The 15,809-nt window shown below is 40.9% G+C and overlaps 1 long non-coding RNA gene across 2 annotated transcripts in view; it reads left to right on the forward strand.

The window, feature by feature from the left end:
- The window catches only part of LOC123478935 (uncharacterized), a 103,024-nt gene extending 90,720 nt beyond the window's left edge, over positions 1 to 12,304 (forward strand). For both annotated transcript variants that reach the window (XR_006654358.2, XR_006654357.2), the window contains 3 exons: positions 8,863 to 8,985; positions 10,286 to 10,453; positions 11,024 to 12,304. This is a non-coding gene — a long non-coding RNA (uncharacterized lncRNA). The remainder of the gene's footprint in view (positions 1 to 8,862; positions 8,986 to 10,285; positions 10,454 to 11,023) is intronic.
- Positions 12,305 to 15,809: the final 3,505 nt, after the last annotated feature.

A 15,809-nucleotide genomic window follows, 5' to 3' on the forward strand; every position in this document is an offset into this window, starting at 1 on the left:
ACTTTCTAGAAAAGGAAGTTCAGTGTAAGTTCAGAGGCACAGGACAGAATCACTTTGCGAACATTATTTTCCCATATTTAAGCATTACTACTCTTCCTCTTCCTATGTAATGGCATGTAAGATGATACAGCAGACAAATGCCCAGACAGATGCTGAATTATTTATAAGCGCAGGCTAGTGAGGTGGATTGGAGAGGGGAATAACAAAGCAAGAAATAATAATGTTATTGAGACTGATAGAGTAAAAAGACAAAGCAAATGCAAGTGAACGTATCTCTAAAGATTTATACCTGCAGGAAAGCTGTACTGTCACTTGGTTCATCTACAATAGATCTTTACTTGAGAATAAAAACACCTGAGAAATTAGTTGTACTGTATTTTATTTATAACTTTTCCACAATTTCCATAACCAGCATTATTGAGTCACAGATATCGTCACAACCAGGATCACAGGCTCTGACAGCCATATTTTTTTCAGAGAGATGATTTATAGTATCTCTCTGATGTTTGACAGTTAGGAATCTTCTGGTCCTTGCCTATTCACTATTATATTTTTACAACAGACTACGTCAGCAATAGCAATTAGAAGATTTAGATGCCCTATTCTAGTGCTTTTTTTCAACAGAAATATCTAAACTGTTTCTAAAGACTTCATTATTCTGTTTTTTCTCAGATGTGAGTAGCCCAGATAGTATTTACATTTTGGCCACAAGCCAAGAGGAAATCTCAATGGTTTCCACTGGGGTTGGTGTACAGAAGAGCCAAAAGTCTTAAGAGGGCTGCTTTTCTTTTCAGAAAATTATATTAGTGTGGAGATGTATTCCCTATATATTCTTGATAAACTACATTGACTTAATCCTCCTAATTTTTAAGAACCAAATCAGATTCCTTATCATGTAACAAAACCATATTTAAATTAAATCATAGTTTTAAAAATTAAAATATTGACAATTCTCCCTCCTCTTAATTAGGGTATGGAAGGCACACAATGTACCTTGCGATGCATTTTCTCCTGTGTTGGCAAGGACTTTTTCATGAAGTCAGATTTGTCTTTTTTTTTTTTTTTACTCTTTTATGCCCAGTGCCTAGAACAGTGCCTGCCTCAGAGTAGGTGCTCCATAAATATAAATGAATGAATTAATGCATTTTAAGTGCATTAATTCATTCTGGTTTGCAGTTAAAGTAAACCAGAACAGAAACATTTGTACAACTTATATGTGTAGACCTTAGTAGCCTGGGACTACTAAGTCACAAAATTAAGTCACATTTAATACCCAATTTATGGTGACTTTGAGCCTCTGTTTGGCTCTGTGGGCAGTTACCCCCATCAAACACCCCAGGTATTTCTCAGAGGTCCTGAGAATGAGGAATCCTGTGCATTTAGAAAGAGAATCAATAACTTCTTTTCTAGCCTTGTTGAGCAACCATGTCTCAGCCAGACTCTGCCTGTAGCACTGGGAGAGAAGTTACTATTTTCCTCTTTGCAGCTTCATCCTAGGCCTGGCACAGGCTCTTGGCTTAATTCCCTATAGCATATCTGAGACTAGACTGCAATTTTGGGTAAGACTTGATTGAAAGTTTAGCACAGGAGAAGTACAATCTAGAGGACATTGCTGCTATGCAAGGCTGTTCTTAGAGCCCACAAGGCCCAAATCTAGTCTCGGGAGATTGGAGGTGCTCAACCTGTCTCCAGGTAGCAAGGGCCAGCTCATTCCCACTGCTGGGATTTCCCTTGAACATGTCTTCACTACTTGAAATCTAAGACTGGGAGAGAAGGAAGAATCCACATCCCCCAACTAAGTCTTTCTGCCCAAGTCCACATTTTCTGCCTTTTCCTTGGATAACTGACAGTGGGAATATTCACTCATTTTGAGGAAACTGCACTCTTTCTATTGATAACCATCTTACCTAGAGGCACAAAGCCAGCTGTACATAACTTTAACCCAACTAAATTGCCTAATAGAACACTTACTTTACGTTGAACATCGTTGTCAAGGAACATGTATAAAGGACCCATGGACAAAGACAAGGTGGGAGGGGGGAGAATTGAAAGTGGGAGGTAGGGGTGGGTAGAGCAGGGAAGAGTAATGGGGGAAAATGGGGACAACTGTAATTGAACAACAGTAAAAAAAGAAAAAGAAAAAAAGAAAGTTACTTAAGTTTATTTCATGGCCTTCAACAAGAAGTGGTTATTTGCTTTTTGTTTGTATAACTGAATATCCCATTCATTATATTTTTCCCCCCAAACAAAAGAATAATTTGCTTAAGAACAAATTAGTATCTCTACTTTTTTTTTGAGAAAGAAATCTTTTGCAAATATTAAATAAATGTTTTTCCAGTTCCCAGTCATTAAATTTCTTAGGAATGTTTTTCAATCAGGACACCATCTTTCATTTAAAACAAACTGGGCTAAATGCAATGTGGTATCTTGGAATAGAAAAAGGACATTAGTGGAAAAACTGGTGATATCTCAACAAAATCTGTGGTTTAGTTAATAATAATGCACCAATGTTAATTGCTTAGTTTTGATAGGTTAAATAAGGTTTTAATATTATGGGAATTGAATGAAGGGTATATGGGAACTATTTGTACTATTTTAAACTTTTTTGTACATCTAAAATTATTCCAAAGTAAAAGATCATTAAAACATAAAACAAGCAGGGGCATAGAATTCAAACACAAGAACTGAATTAGCTATTCTAGTTGATCACTAAATTTAGTGCTCATCTTCTTAGAAACTAAAACAAATAGGGGGTGGTGGTAGATTGTATGGTTCTTGTAAGGGAAAAATAGATGCACTACATTCATTTGAAAATATAAAAATATCCAGCTCAGGATTTCAGAAGGAATTTACTACATGAGTGCTTACATAAGAAGTCATGAGTAATTTAAAGGATGATGTATTCAACTACTTTTTAATGAGAGAAACGATCTTAAATAACTTTTAAAAATATTGTTTCTCAAAAATGTCAAGTACATAAGTTTTTAAAAATCTCATCATTTTTTAGGGAGAAACTGAATTATATGCCCTAGGTATATTATTTTCTAATTAACTTAGAAAGTCAGATAAGAGAAGTTAGAAATATAGAAAGTTAGGATTATTGTTTGAAGACCTTAAATAAATAAAACTAGTATATCCTTTAGGCTGTGTTTCTTAGCTAAAAGGGTCACAGCTCACTTTTAACGAGGGATGGACCATAGATTCATTATTGATTAGCTTTAGTGGTGGGCAATGAAACTGACAAAATTCATTAACTTGGGAACCTTAAGGTTGTGGATTATCCTCTTCCATCTGAAGATAGGCTGTATGAGGCTTATAAAAAGAATCTGTATTTACTTACTTTTATCCTAAAATCTTTGAATCTGGTCAAATAATTGAAAAAATATATACGATTGAGAGTTCCATACCAATTGGTATATAAGACATGATTTCGGCCTGATCATTTTTTATGAGTAACTATTGCCAGTCAACTATCCAGAATATAAACAAGCAGTTTAGTAGGTTCCTATAGAATGTCCACCTTTGAGTAAAACTGCAGCCTGTAAATTTCTTGCAATGCTCAATAACTCCATTATGGTGAAGACTGCTAGCTGTTTACCAAATCCATGCTGCCATTTTTTACCGTCCTTTAAAGTAGATGAGGTTTTTTGACTAAGATCTCAGTAGTGGAACATGGAAGGAATTAATGGGCAACTTTCACCTCATTTGCTTAGGAGGAATCTCTGGCCCTGGAGTATCCTCTTCCCCCTTCTAGATGGCTAGACTAGAGCAGCCTAGGAAGCATTTTGAAGATGGCAGAGGTGCTGTCAGCCTGGGGTCTGAAAGACTGTGTGGGGCAGAGTTATTTGCCAGCCTCAGGTTGAAACATGAAGGAGATGACCTTCCATACTGTGTAAGTCTAAAATATGAATTACTGGGTCTTCCCTTATAGCCACTGGGCTACCTTGTCTAATACACCTTCAAAAAATAGAAATTCTGGCATTTTCTTGGGGGTTACGACTTGGCCCTGTAATCTCCTCTCTTTCACCCTGAATCTCTGCCCTGAGACTCATAAAGTCATAGGCACACGACTAGACCTGTGACACAGATTCCAGTCACTAATCCAACCAGCTGAGTAGACTACAAGTCCTCTCACTGAGCTAGCCTGGGCTGGACAGGGACGGAAGAAGAATGGTGGTTCTCCCCTTGTGACAGATCCTTCCTGGTTGTCCTACCATCTGGAGATATGAAGCACAGGGGTATGCTAGAAGAATCTAAACGATATAGGCCAGAGCCTATTTTTCCTATTGAGACTCAATCACCCCCATCATCCTTAGGAATGTGGCTCGATGAATGTAATGCTCTGACCACAGGATCAGCAGTTCCTCCCTTGGGTGAAAACAACAAGCAGGTGGGGAGAGAAGTTGGAGGTTCTCTTTGCATCACTCCCCAAGAAAGGGAGAGAGTGAAAGTTCTAAATGTTCCCCCTATTGCAGCAAGTCAGTTTTCAAATGTGCTTCCTCAGTTGGTCTGTTGGACAAGCCAAAAGGTACCACCCACATTAGCATTAGAGAATGTTTGCCGAATATGATGATTTTGGTTTTGGTGTTTGGTAACCCCGGCCTTTTCAGGCCACACCCTCTCAGAGAGAACACGCAAGCACTGGGTAATAGATGGGCTGGCAATAAATCCCCGAGTAGCAGAATTGGGGCCACGGGTGCTCCCGTCCTGTTCCTTCCTGTGGCAGGATCCTGGGTCACTCACACAGAGGTTCCTAACATTTGTGGAGGCTGAGACAAAAGTATCAATGGAATAATTTAAATGTTTTAAATCAAGATAATAAGTTATAAAATATGTGCCGTTCTTTGAACCACAAATTGGAACATGAAAAAAAGAGAAGAAAATTGTCTTTTAGTACTACTGTAAAATAGTATTTTGCTATGCAATAATCTATGTCATTCACACTGAGAGGAAAGACTGGGCAAGTTAACTGTCCTCTTCTCTTACCTAAGTGCAGTAGCTACTCAAATCCTACTCACGCTGTGAAGCAGTGTTCATCTCCGAGAGGTCCGCAGCCACAAAACCCACAATCTGTGATGGCATTTGGATGCAAGGCAAAGGAGGCAGAGAACTGTCCCTGGGGCCTGAAGCGAGTGAGTCAGGAGAGCAGATGTTTAGGGTGAGGGTTTCAGTGTGCCACAGCCGAGACCCAGAGCCTGAGTGACAAAGCTGTCCATGTGTTCTTTACAAGTTTTTCTTCTTTGTGTTTGTGGCATGTGGGGCCTTCCAAAACATGGTCCCCTCACGCCTGCATCTAAGGACAGTTTGTCTTGCAGATTCTCCTTGGAAGTCATTGAAGTGTTTTTGTAACTGTTGCTGCTCTGCTGTCTGCAGACTTAATCTGCTCCGACTGAGGGTGAGCTTATTTCTAACGACCCTTTCATCAGTGTCCTGAATGGACAGACTTATCTTTTCTAGTCCCTAATAGACCTCTCGCTGCGGAAGTGAGAGGAGCCCTAGAGCTGGCTCAGAGGATGTTTGGGAGGCTTTATCCTGTGTACTATCTACAAGCATTCTTCCATACCAACAGTCAGCCAGGGCCTCCGCGCAGAATTCAGGCATCTGGATCTTTGACCTGTCCTCAAGCCTCCTTCGGTTCCAAAGTGCTCTTCTTCATTCTTTTCCCTGAAGGCTTACGGAGTCCTCCAGCAAATAAACAGAGCTCCTGTTCCCCACCCCAGGCGTCAACTGCCTGAGCTGGGCCTGCAGGTCAGCTTTGCCTGTCCCCAACCCCCACCTCCACAGTTTATGTCCAGCTTTCCAACGGCAGTCAGACAACAGGCCCCACTGCTTCTGAAGCTGTCCCAGGTTCCTAACAATAAACTCTCTAAACCAGGACTGTCAAATTCATATTCACTGGGGGCCACATCAGCCTCGTGGTGGCCTTCAAAGGGCCAAATGTAATTTTAGGACTGTATAAATGTAACTAGTCCTAAACAGTTAAACAAGAGCTCGCACTGCCACTGCGTAGAAACAAGGTGCCGGGCCAGATAAAACAAGGTGGAAGGCCAGATTCGGCTGTGGGCCTTGTGTTTGCCACCTGTGCGCTAAACGCTTCCAAGCACCACTTGTCTTTCTGTTCCCGATGGCTGGAGGGCATCCATCTAAATTCACCTGAGAGCTGTGTGGAATAATTTACACAGGCTGTCTAAAGCAGGGGCAGGGCCCTGGTTTTGTCATTTAAAATCAGGATATCATCTTTCAAAAGACTCTTCTAACCCACTCTAGGTTAGACATGTGCATTTAAACAGGATTTATGGCCTGAAATGTACACCATGATTATATAGACAGTTTCATGGACTCACAGGTTAACGGAAGACTTGTGGATGCGGAGACAAAGATGACACTGGCCTTCATCATGATTTTAGTGAGATGAGTCAGAGTTTTGCAACAATCAGAAAAGAAACCTTGGGCCTAAATCTCATACTTAGTATCATTAGATTGAGGGGCTAGGTCCCTGAGTATGTTAAGAAGAAAACTGACATTCCATTTTAAGAGAAAGATAGCCTGCTTGTCTCAGACTTGGTGCATGATGTGTCTCCTTTTTGAAGGTGGGGTGGATTGCACATCAGTTCTCTCCTGAGATATCAAAACATATGTAATTAATTAGGACAGTTCTGCAAGGACTGTGATCCGGTTAGAAGGCTACCTTCTCGTTTTGGCCACCTCTTGGTTCATTTGTTTATGTGTTTCCCTTTTAAAATAATAATTCAATATTTGCTATGTTTCAAGCTCTATCCTAGGCCCTTTCCCAATATTTACTCTTCATTAAAAAACTTCTATGAGTCAAGTATTCTTGTCTTTATTATATAGATGAAAGAGCTGTAGGGAGGAGATGGGCAAAAAGCCCACCGTTAGCAAATCTCAGAGCTAGAGTCGGAGTTCCTCTCTGTCTGATTCCAGGACCATTTCCACTACACCCCATCAGCCGGGCAGTCCCTCTTCCCTTCCCGGGGAATTGCTGGGTTCGTGGCACTTACTAGAAGAGGTGGTAGATGTGGAAAAAGAAAAAACAAAATACGGTAGAATGGGCAGAACACAATTTGGGGAGTCACTGGCAAATCCAGTTTCAAGTCTGGGCTCTAATATGTTCTGAGTAAATCATTTAGCTTCTGGAGCATGATTACTTTATCGGCGAAACAGGGCTTCCTTTACCTATAATAAGATATGAGTTGCCTAACCCTAATTCCAGGCATTGTTCTAAGTGCCCACTATGCCAGGAAGGGGCAGTAGGGACTGTGGGTAAAGGTTTGAGTACAAAGGGTCCACTTTTAAAATAAGTCAGAACTTATTTTAAGTTCTTGAAGGAACACTTGAAGGAACTAAGGAAGTGAGCCATGAGGGTATCTGGGGAGAGAATGTTCCAAACAGAGGAAATAGCTAATGCAAAGGCCCTGAGGTAGGAGGGAGCTTGATGTTTGGAAGAAGAGTGAGGAGACCGGTGTGGCTGGAGCAAGTGAGCAAAGCAGACAGTAATAGCGGAGGGGGGTCAGAGGGGAATGAGAGGGAGCTAAGTTGTATGCAGTCTTGCAGGCCACGGTGAGGACTTGGTTTTTTATCCTGAGAGAGGCTGGGAATTCACCAGAGGGTCGTGAACCTAGAACTTGTGTTTTGGAAGGAAGGGTCACTCTGGCTGCTGTGCTGAGGACAACTGTAGTTGGGCAAGGACAGGAAGTGGGACCATAGATTAGGAGGCTATTGCCTCCAGGCAAGAGATGAGGGAGACTTGGACCAGGGTGTAGCTGAGGGAGGTGGTTGGATTCTGGACCTATCTTGAAAGTAGAAATAACAGGGTTTGCTGATGGTTTAGATTATGTGTGAGAGAAAGAAAATAACCTCTGAGGTTTTGTTCTGAGAGAACTGAGTTGCCATTAATCAAGATGGGAAAGCTGAGGAGAAACAAATTTGGGTTGGGAGGTGAGATGGAGAATTTAGTAATACTACTACCTGCCCTGCCTCCCTCACGGGGTTAAATGTGATGACTTATGTATAATTTACCCTCTGAATAGGCCTGATTGTTCCTAGTACTTGAGGACTCTTTCTCTTCTATTCAAAAGTGGTCTGTTCTAAGCACATTCTCTCTCACTGCGGTGGCTCCAGGTGGTGGTGGGTGGAGTGTTCCCAGCACAGGGACTCCTGGATCTTGCAGGTATTATCTGAGTTATATTTAGGTGGATATTTTAGGATAGGTCCTTACAACCATGACTCAAGTATGACTTAACAGTTAATACCTTTATTTCTCCCTAGCAGAATATTGTTTCTAATTTTTCTTTTATATAGCAACTGATGTTGCCATGCAGATCTCTTGGTTGCTATGAGATGGTAACATTACTCTGCCCTGTGATTGGCCGGGGCCTCCTGTGCTGTGTGGTTCTCACTGGGGCGACTGACACTGAGCTGTTACTATGGCGAACTTTACAATTTCATTTAATTGGTGGATTTTAAAAATAGGTCATTGGTGGAACTCGTTATATTCTGTAGGTAAAAATAAAAAATGATATTTATCATACCTTTTCCCAGTCACCAACATGAAGGAAATATGACACTTAATGACATAATGAATCACAGTTGGATGACTTAGGAACCATAATGATCCTGTGCTAAATTTGGGTGGAAAATATCTTCCCTCCTGCTTTGAGTGGATTATTCAGAGTTAGGGGCATCAGGCTGACCAGAGTTGGGGGTGTGTGTGCATGGGCTAGAATATAAAGTTCCTTCTCTCTGTGGGATTCAGAATGATGCTGGGGTAGCATGTGGACGGCCGGAGGGATGTGGTTTCCAGTGGGCACTGACTAACGATGCATCTCCCATCACTCCAAATAGGACCAAGTTTGCTTGTGGCATCGGGAGGGTGCTAAGACTTGGGCCATCAGATTCCTTCCATGATGGGAAGCTGCTGAGTGCTCCTGTCTAGAGACGCCTTGATACAGGGGTCTGAAAGTTCAGGTAGGACTGCTGAATCCCCCTCTCCCCCACCCTATTCCCCGCCTGGCACAGGTGGGTCAACAGGTCCTGGAGAGTGGGGCCTCTGCTCCTCACTACTCTCAACGAATGCAGACACAGTGGAAGAATGAGTTTTAACCCATTTAATTTTGTAACCTCACTCCTTTTTCTACAAGGAAAAGTGGGAGAAAGAGGAAGAAGAGCCTTGGAGGAGAGAGAAATTATTTTAAGTGCGTCAGATCTACCTTTTTAAAACATTTGACAAACAGGTCCTCTTTGGAGTGATGGGTGGTGGGATGGTGGGTGTGGGATGAAACTGTACAGAAGGGAGAGAGACTTGGGGAAGTCCAAACAGAATAGGTAATATATTAGGATGCCAGGGCTAATATTTAACATCCAGAGTGGGTCATTACTACTACCTCCTTCCTATATGACAAAATCATTTTTAGTAATAATCACACAATGAAACCAATAATAATAAGGGACAGAAGAGAAATGGTCTTTTATAAAACTTTGTATCATATCAATAAAAATTAAATATAAAATAAATATTATAATCCAAAGAAGGAAAAAGCTTATGGAGTAATGCTTTTAATTTCATTAATGTATTTTTAAAGAATGAGATGAAAACTTAGACCTACGTATTACTCTTTCACGGAAAGAGTAGTAATCTTACAGTTTTTATTTTTGTGATTAACTTCAACAAATTTGTCAATGACTTTGTCAAACTTGTCTTTCTCCCCATATGCATATGTTCTTTGATGGAAGAACACTTTTTACTAATTTTAATTTTGAAAGGCTTCTTTCACATGAAGCAACAAATAGGAAAAGTCTTAAATATGGGGATGTATTTGTCAGAGATATATAAAAATCCCATTTCACAATAAATCCCAGAAAATTTAGACATAATGAAAAATTCCAACTGCTCACATAGAATGACAGGATTGAAGTAACTTAAGTTCTGTTTTCTCTATAATGATTGTGCTATCATTGTTTACTTCAAATCAATTGTTTGAGTGTAAAAACACGTAGAATCAAAACAAGCTTTATCATGTACGTACTCTCAAAATAAATGCAGAAAGTTAATTCTCTGAATTGACTTCCATGTAGAATATGTTACTAAAGGAAAAGCAATTTAAAAATGTCCTCGGTTGAAGCTTACATTTATATTATTAAAACTCAACAGCAATGGTGGCAATTGTTTAACACCTAGACCAACAAAAGATTTTTGGGGGGGTCAACGAGGAATGGTGATAATAGAAAGGAAACTGGCTTTTTAGTTGGCTTTATTGTTGTTTTTAAGTTTTCTGCAGGCCACACCCCCCTGGATTGCCTGTTCCACAGAGGATCATCCCTCCAGCTCTCCCCCGGTGCCGCACTGACACAGAATGACTGATGGTGTCTTGCTGGACTTGGAGATTATAGTAAAATGCATGAGTTTGAAGGAGTGACAGAGAGACACCCAGATGAGGTTGGTCAGCAAATATCTGGTAAATTCTCTGACTCTGACCCTGACACAACTAAATGGATTTTTTCCCTCTTCTTACTTTCATAATAAAAAGGAAAAAACAATCAAGCATCATTAGCTTAAGTGTTCTCCTTTCCAAAAACATTAGCGATCACTGCAGCGTTGCGTGCTATTTGTGCTAGCCTAACACTTCCACCTGAGTGTTTTGCCATTCTGTAGCTTTGTTTTTGACCCTAATTTCATTTGACTCAACTCAGCATTGAGTTTATCTTCATCAATGAAACATGTGACATTCTTTGCTGAATCGTCAGAACTGGCTTAGTCACAGGTCGGTGGGATTGGAAGCATGAAGCTGCCGAGACCATTATGAGGGATAGAATGATTGACAAGGGAAGGAGGAAAAAATAGCAGGAGTCATGACTTATCCTTCTAGGTTTCCTATGTATGATACTCCTTTTCCCCCGTCACCTGGTCAGACAGATAGATTTAGATCCACCCTTGTATGAGTAGGGTCAGGGTGACTTAAAATCTCTGGGTCTAAAATTCTCCCATTATTTCTGTATATTCCTTTAGGTTAAATATTATTTGCTCTCCATGGACCTCTGGATGCAGATACCTCTGAAGGAAGTAACGTTTCTTTCAAATCTTAGAGACATTTTAGTGTAAATGAGTATATTCAGTTACTTCCCCTGTTATCTGATTAGCAGGATGGAGACTCGGGCTACTTAGAAATTCGTGGACACACCTCTCAAGTCAGCCTTGACTACTCTTGAATATGTACTTTTGCTTTAAAGAATTCCAGTTCCCACTCTGAGGAAAAAAAAAACAAAACAAAACAGACAGAAGAAGACCCACCCTGTTGATGATAGGTCTGAAGGAACTTCATATGAAGAGGATAACATGTTTTATTTTCTTTTCTCTTACAAGAACACTCTCCTGGCCTACAACACAGCTTCTCACTTCACCCCACGAGTGCTGGAGGCTTCATGCTATCATTTGTGTCTCATTTTTAACCTACTAACATATGTCTGGGAGAGGGCCTTTTGAGATTTCTTCTTGGCTCTGCTTCAAGCTCCATAATAGCAATGGATCCATGCTTCTTAATAAAGTGAGGGCAGGTGGCAGCAGTCCAAGTGGCCTCCATGAGTGCATTTGTAGGAGTGGTACTTGCAGCATACACTAAAAAATCAGGAGCCAGCTAGGACAAAAGCCCAGAGTGACAGCATGCCTCTAAGAAGGGTGCCTGCACCGAGGTTTTTTGTTGTTGTTGTTGTTTAAAGAAGTAAAGAAAGAAAGAAAAGCATTTTCTTTTCTACTGAATTGAGTCAATGTTCTGTGCCAGCTTTTGTTCCTAGGAGTGTCCTGTGTGTGTATGTACATGTGTGTGTGGGTGCCAAGTGTACACAACCACTTTCACACAGCTGCTACCTGAAAAGTCCCCTGGGCAGGCTGTAGAAATGATGCTAGAGAGTGGTAAGAAGGCAGCTGGGAGGTTATATGCAAAGGTTATCAAAAGCAAATGAGGTGGGCTTGACTTTATTAATACTTTGTCTCCTTTCATGGTTTGAAAGTGTTTTTGTGTCACTGTGTAATCCAAGAACATTTATTAATCCCCCATCTGGATGGTTCTGTTCCTAATATGTGTTTATTCCAAACACAAGTTATTGGTAAAAATTACTAAAACTGATTTGGATATGCAATAAAATCTATTATTCAAGGGTTTAGAGTGACATAGCATGTAAATGTAGCACCACAGAAATTCACACTCGATTTCATGAGCCATTGTCTTTACGATATAGAAGTATTTTCCCAGGGATATGTGTATATTTTAAAATAAAACCATGTTTTGATTGTGCTAAAAAATTAAAATTCCGGAGGCGAACTTTCCTTTCTGAAAAGCATGAGTCAGGAATGGGATGGTCATTGGTTCCGTCGTTTTTTCCCTGTGGGCTCAGTTTTCTCACCTACAAAGTTAGAGGGTGAGTACGGTGAAAGATTTCTAAGACTCCTTTTCAGCCTTATCCTTCTGGACTAAAAGTTTTGTGGTATGAATAAATCACCCCCTAATTTGTCATCTTTTTCAATCGAGTTCTTTACTCTGGGCTGCCTTCATTAAAAGGAGTTTACCTCAACTGGTACTAATAGTTTGTATGAATTTGTTATTCATTATTCTTTAAGGATAAAGATAATAATGAATAAGGATAAGGATGAAGTGCAATGAGTCATAAGTGAGAAGGTTATAAAAGCACACACAGATCAACAGGAAGAACGAGACAGAAAAAGAGGCAGTGAGATGTCAGCATTTCCCCCCAGACAACTTGAAAGCAAAAACAGAGTCCCTGTTGTTTGCTCACAGGTTTTGTACACTGACCTGCCAGCATTACACACCCAGCCACAGGGCACAGCCGTGAGCCTTCCCTAGAACCTGGCAGGCCTCACATGCAAGCAGCTGTCCTGCAGGTGTCTACGAAGGAGAGAAAATTCTGTGAACTGAATGAATTACAGGAAGTGAGCCTCAGGGTCAATGCCCGGGCAGGGCTTCCCCCACCTTTTCCCTGTTTGACTATATCTTGAAATTCTTCCCAGACCAAAGGGTGCCTCAAAAGAGTTTTTTCTGTCTCTTAGTTTCCATTGTGGAAAATTAAAAACCTCTTCCTTGGGGACAGGAAAAATTAATTTTGTACCATTGATGGTTTCTGGTGGTATAAACCCACTCTTCTGAAAAGGGCCATGTGGCTAAGTATATTTATTAACATATTTTGAAGGCAATTGACAGCAAAGTATGATCTGTCTCTAAACCACAGAAATTACTCAATTTGTTGATGTATAACCACATCATTTACAGAAATTAGTGAGTTGGTTTACTGTAGCCATTTTCTGAACAGCTACTCTTTGCCTAGTGTGCCACAGGTAAAGAGATCAAGCCTTCCTTGCCATGTTATAATATTCCTGGGTCCCTCTCCAATGGACTAAATGTTTGTATCTCCCCATAATTCCAATGTTAAAACCCCATGACCCCCATGATATCATGGTATTAGGAGGTGGGGCCTCTGGGAAATAATTAGGATTAGATGAAATCACATAGATAAAGACTCATGAACAAGATTAGTGCCTCTCTAAGAATCACCAGAGAGCTTGCTTCCTCCCTCTGCTCCCTGCCATAGGAGGATACAAGGAAAAGTCCACGTTCTACAACCCAGCAGAGGACCTTCACCAAGACCCAACCATGTTAGCACCCTGATCTTAGCCTTTCAGCCTCAGAATGGTGAGAAATAAATTTTTACTGTTTACAAGCATTCAGTCTATGTACTTTGTTACAGTAGCTCAAACTGACTAAGGTGCTATCTTAGTGTCAATATTTTCCAGAACTACATATTTATCTATTTTCCTACCTAGGGTTTTGTGACATGCAACAGCACATCAGTAAATTCCAGGTTATTTTTGGCTGGCTATAAAGCAGCAACCCTGCCAAAATTCTCTGGTCTGTATTTAAACTCTGTGTCAGTCAGTAATTTTCTAGTGAAGGTTGTTTTCTAATATAGCCTTCAATTCATAGTATGTTGCTGGATTATTCGGATATGACTGGCTGATCCATCGACAGTCTCAGCACAATTACTATGGCAGCTGGCATCTTTACCATAGCAAGGGGAGTAGAATTTATTCTTCCAGTGGTGACTCTACTCTGTGTACACATAATACCAAAAGACTGGTTTCGTATAATTGTTTTCAAAAATCATAACCCTCGTATATTGTAAGGAACTCTTATGTCATCAGAAAACATACCTTAGCTATATTTTACCTAAATAAGCATGGCTGAATTGATTCAGGTAAATGCTGTAAAGGTACAATTTAACCTGGAGTAGGATATACTCCTGAAAACATGGTAAAATGTCAAGGTTTTCCAGACATCTCAGTATTTGTCAGAAGTTGATGGTGAGGGACCCGGGGCCACTGTATGTACCATACAATATTGTGTCATGAAAGTGGTGACTAAACCTCAAACCATGTCACAAAATGATTTAAACCCAAATTCGAAAGCAGAAGGAAATAGCGCTTTAAAAGGAAAGGTGTAGAAAAGGTGATAGGAAGTTGTTGAAACAAACTCGCTTGCTCAACAATTTTTATGTGGACCACGGTGGTAGTAACTATCAGAGTAAGACAGGAAATCATTTCAGTGGCCCTTTGGCACACTGTGTAAATGCAAGGCAGGGCACCTAATATAACAATGTGTTAAAATGAATGTGTTTAGTGCCAGTTGAACATTTCAGCCTGAGGATCCATTTCTATGTCTGCCTCATAGTCTTGTTCTTAGTACTACTTGGTTGTGGCATGTGAAGAAGGAATGGCTGGGATTAGTTATGCTCACAGCTAACTCTCCTCCTGCTTTCTTGGGTTGGTAGCTCCAACCTAGTAATTTGACCTTACTGGCCTCTTTCAGGATTAGTTGGAGCTGTTCTTTTGCTCTTGGATCCATTCTTCCCTCAAATCGTACAAAAATACAACACAAAGGAGGATTGTGAGTTCTTGCTGCCTTTGATCTCTGAGCAGGGAAGGTGACTGTAATATGATTAATGAGCTCAGTGGGACTTTGCCCATTGGCGTGTGAGATGATGTCAGTTCCCAGAACATTTAGAAGAGGAATGGGAAGAGACTCAGCATGCTCTGATGGTAGTTGGCCTCTTGGAAATGTGTAGGTTTGGAGGAGGTGTCCTATCCCAGCAGGATTGCTTGTCATAAAGTGACAGAGACAGGTTGAAGGGGATGGCTACCCACCCACTCACAAAGAATGATCCCACCCCTTTACTAGCTGTATGTTCCTTCCAATTCAAGGGTGTTCCCATTAAATATAACAGCACCTGAATTAATGGGGACAGTGGGTTTGAGTGGGTTGTAGAAATGGGCTTAGCTAAGAGGGAGAACCGAGTGAGAGGAGGATGACCAGCTCCGGTTTTCCAGCTCAGAAAGACTGTCATCACTACCCAAGCCATACTGAGTTTAGACTGTCACTATTACCTTCTTGGTAAACTATGTAGTGTTTATTGTCCCATATGGATTCAGTTTTCCCAATCAGGTTTTCTTTCTTTTGAGAAAAGTCCCCTCTTGGAGAAGGGAGGTCTTTGAGCTGGGTGAGCAAAGGATGATTGTACCAGCTGGCTGTGCCTGGACAATGATGCCTTGTCTGGGTGAAGGGCTCAAGCAGGGGCTGGATCGGGCCTGCCCAGCTTGCTGAGTCCTGGCCCAGGACTGGGGGAGCTGGGGGAAAGGACACCTTTGTGTAATTGGTCTGAATTTTTCTAGTTTGCACAAAGCCCCATTAAAGTGCTAGTGGTATATGACCACGATCTCAGCAGGGTCCAGG

This window comes from Desmodus rotundus, chromosome 5 (genome assembly GCF_022682495.2).
Source record: "Desmodus rotundus isolate HL8 chromosome 5, HLdesRot8A.1, whole genome shotgun sequence".
Lineage (NCBI taxonomy): Eukaryota > Metazoa > Chordata > Mammalia > Chiroptera > Phyllostomidae > Desmodus > Desmodus rotundus.